Genomic DNA, 3,438 nt, shown 5'->3' with positions numbered 1-3,438 from the left:
CCAACTGGTCTGTGCTATAAATTTGTTTTCTGTATAATTCCAATAATTTTGAGCATCTTAATAGTCAAAATCACTGAATTTGCACATTTCCTGTTCAAATACAATGGAGAAGCATGAGGTGCAACAGCGATGAGCCTCACCTCACTTTGGACTGCACTCTCCTTCATACACGGGGTTGATGCATGCGATTGGCACGTGCCTGTTGCTGTCTCTCTGTATGTCACCAATATAATGTTTGCAGACACATTTATTATACACCCTGACAGTCTGGTTAATATCTTTAATGAATGTGTGTAACATATTTAGTCTTGCTGATCAGACTTAAAACCTCAGTAAAAAGGCACAAGGTGAGGCTGACAGTACCATTCCACACTGAAGGAGGCGCATGTGAGCCCAACAGGTTCTCGTTGCTGCTGCTCGTCTACGCAGAGGCTCTGGGCGCCAATAAGTTAGCAATATCAGAAAGTGAAGGGCACTTCAGTGGTCCGTTTATTTGCATTTTTTTTTCCGACTGACTGGAAAAACGGAAGATTAAGACTTTTAATACAAGGAAAATAATTTACAAGAAAGTGACAGAGATTTTTGTGGAGAAGAATAGGTCTATTGACTTCATTTACAAATAAAGGTAAGACCATAAACAGTTTTCAGTTTTATAAAAAATTGGATCAGACTAAGAAAAAACAATCCAATATTTAAAAACAAAATTTTGACCCTAAATTCTTTCTTGTTATTCTTTTGTTGAGCAGTCTGTATTAAAATTGATTAAAGCATCTGAATTAAAAGCTTTTAAAAACAACTAAATATTTCAATTAAGGTCAAAATTGAAATCCGTTTTTTTTGTACACCACTCTATAATTATATTTGTATTGAATGAGTATGAATTCTGAAATTGCAGCAGCAAATTTAGAACACATGGAGGATGCAGAGCAAATGCACTCTCTCTGCTCTCTCTCGCCACTATAAAAATGTAACAATCTTTCTTAGCCAAATACAGTATTATTTTACCTATGTGTGTGTAAAGAATTCTGATGAGATATGAAGCATAACCAGTAGTCAATATGCATGCTAGCTGCCAATTGAATAGTGAATAAGCTACTTGTTTGGGTTCATATGTAGCAGTGCTACCATTGGTTAGAACTGCATCTCCCAGCAGTCCTTGCAGGGCTGTTGGGGGCAAAGGTGGCCAGAGGGGTTCAAAAGGAGGGCAGGGACGAAGAGGAGAAAAGTTTTGTTTTGGTCGTTTGCTGCTTGTATTTATCTGTGGAACTGCCTGTCGTTTGCCTGCTTTACATCTTCGTGTCCTGGATTGTGTTGTCTGTTGGGGTCTGGAATCATTCGTCTACCTGTTTACTGTTCCTGAGGACGTTGTCTGGATTATTTGGCTTTCACGGAAGAAGGAGCGCTCCTGAACCATTCATCTGTCAACTTACTTCAACAACTACCGGTAGGACTGTGTTTTCCATTTCCCCGCTCATTCAAATCACTGGACATAACTTCACCGCTATTATTTCATACATGGACTTTACTGCGTGTTTGTCATGTTTATCTGTTAATTGTAATATCGCCGAAGGGATCAGGGGTGGTATTATTGTTTTCATTTAGTAATTTAATTTCATTATACTTTTTTGTCGTTTAAGTTCCCAGTGCGTTTTCTTTGTCTCTGTAGTGTGTGTGGGTGTGTTTCGTGCCAAGGCTGGGGTTGTCCCTGGTAATCCTCATATAAAATAAATAAATCACCGTCTTTCTCGACGGTGTGAATCTTCGCGGCTTCTGACCGCTACACATATATTTGTAAATCTGAGTCTGAAGGAGTCAGTGCCTCACCAGCCATGAACCTCACCATACGTCACTGCTAATGAGGCAGCATCTGGAGTACTGTGTGCAGTTTTGGTCTCTGTATTAGAAAGATAACATAGCAGGGCTAGACAAAGTCCAGAGGATGCCTGATTCTGGGATTAAGCGATATGAACTATGAATGAAAATTAAAGGAGTTGAACTTTCTTACTTTAACCAAATGGAGACTAAGAAATGACTTGCTTGAAGTGTTTAAAATTTTGAAGGAAATTAATATGGTGTAGATAGCTTTAAAATAAATTCTTTAGCAAGAACACAGGGACAAATCAAGAAGCTTTTTAAGTGTGGATTTTGTTTTTTTTTCACACAACGAACCACAGACACATGCAATACATTAGCAAATAGTGTGGTAAAGTGTAGGACTTAAAGGTCCTTCAAAACTCACAGAATGTAGGTGGGTGGATTGGTGAGTTTGAGTTGAATTACTTGTTCTCATTGTTCTTATGTTTTGACAGTTTCAAGCACAAAGCAGAAGCTCAGGTGTGAATGGGGTGCCAGTTCACCGAAGATAACACACCCACACAGTTTTTCATACAAGTCCACTTTAAATGGCTAATTAACTGAAACTCACACCCCTTTTGAATGTGTGGGAGAAAAACCCATATAGGCATGGGGAGAGCATGCTAACTCTACACAGACGTTGATAGGGCTGACTTTCTAGCTAGGAAAAAAACAGTGCTAACCACTAGGCCACATTTAATCTGTATCATAACATAGTAGAAAATGCAGAACAGTTTCAAACTCACTTACAGTAAATCTAAAGTGGGAAGAGGTGCATTTAATTAAATTGCAGGACTAGTTCACGTACTCCCTCACACTTTCACTAACATGGTGCCAAATACCATACAATGTATAATATATTGTATACTTACCATGATATGTAATTTCAGTTTATTTAAATGTTTGCTTAAGGATAGCCACTAATACATCAGGCTTCCCTCCTCCTTATTCGGATCTATCAAATTTACTTCAAAGGCCCAAAATAAGTGAACAAATAGAATAGAAGCAGACATTACTTGGTATTCCCCAAAGACCAGATCCAGCTCTGTGTACAGTCACTCTGGCTACCAGAGTCAGGTAGGATTTATGAGTTTTGTTAGTTTCCCTTTCAATTGATCTCTCAAGATGCCATACACCCCAATGATCCTGCCAGCATAAACAATTTTTAGAGCTGCTGGTTATTTTGCCTTTCCCCAACTTTACTGTTTTGTTTTTTAATGCTAGACTAATGTGAGGTGTGGGCAGGACTGGCACTATTTGTTCTCAAGACCTAGTTATGAGATGTGGAGCTCCCAAGGTGCCTGCTCACCAGGATTTGATGCTATCAGTATCAACTAAGCCACACCAACCCGTGGAAACAAAGGTAGGTGAAGAGAGAGAAAGCAAGGCTAGCTATTCTTACTGACAGATGAGAGATGGGGCTGTGAAAAAGGCAGGAATCATTTTACAGAAGACAATGGGCCGCCACAGAAGAAAGTTCCTTCTCCACAACTGTCCTCAATTACCAAGCTTTTTAATGCAGGTGTTTCTTTCTTTTTTTTATTTTTGTTTTGTGGGGATGCTGGATCTGCGAGTCAAATTGCA

Source organism: Polypterus senegalus, chromosome 1 (assembly GCF_016835505.1).
Source record: "Polypterus senegalus isolate Bchr_013 chromosome 1, ASM1683550v1, whole genome shotgun sequence".
Taxonomy (NCBI): Eukaryota; Metazoa; Chordata; class Cladistia; order Polypteriformes; family Polypteridae; genus Polypterus; species Polypterus senegalus.
This window is presented reverse-complemented; position numbering follows the sequence as displayed.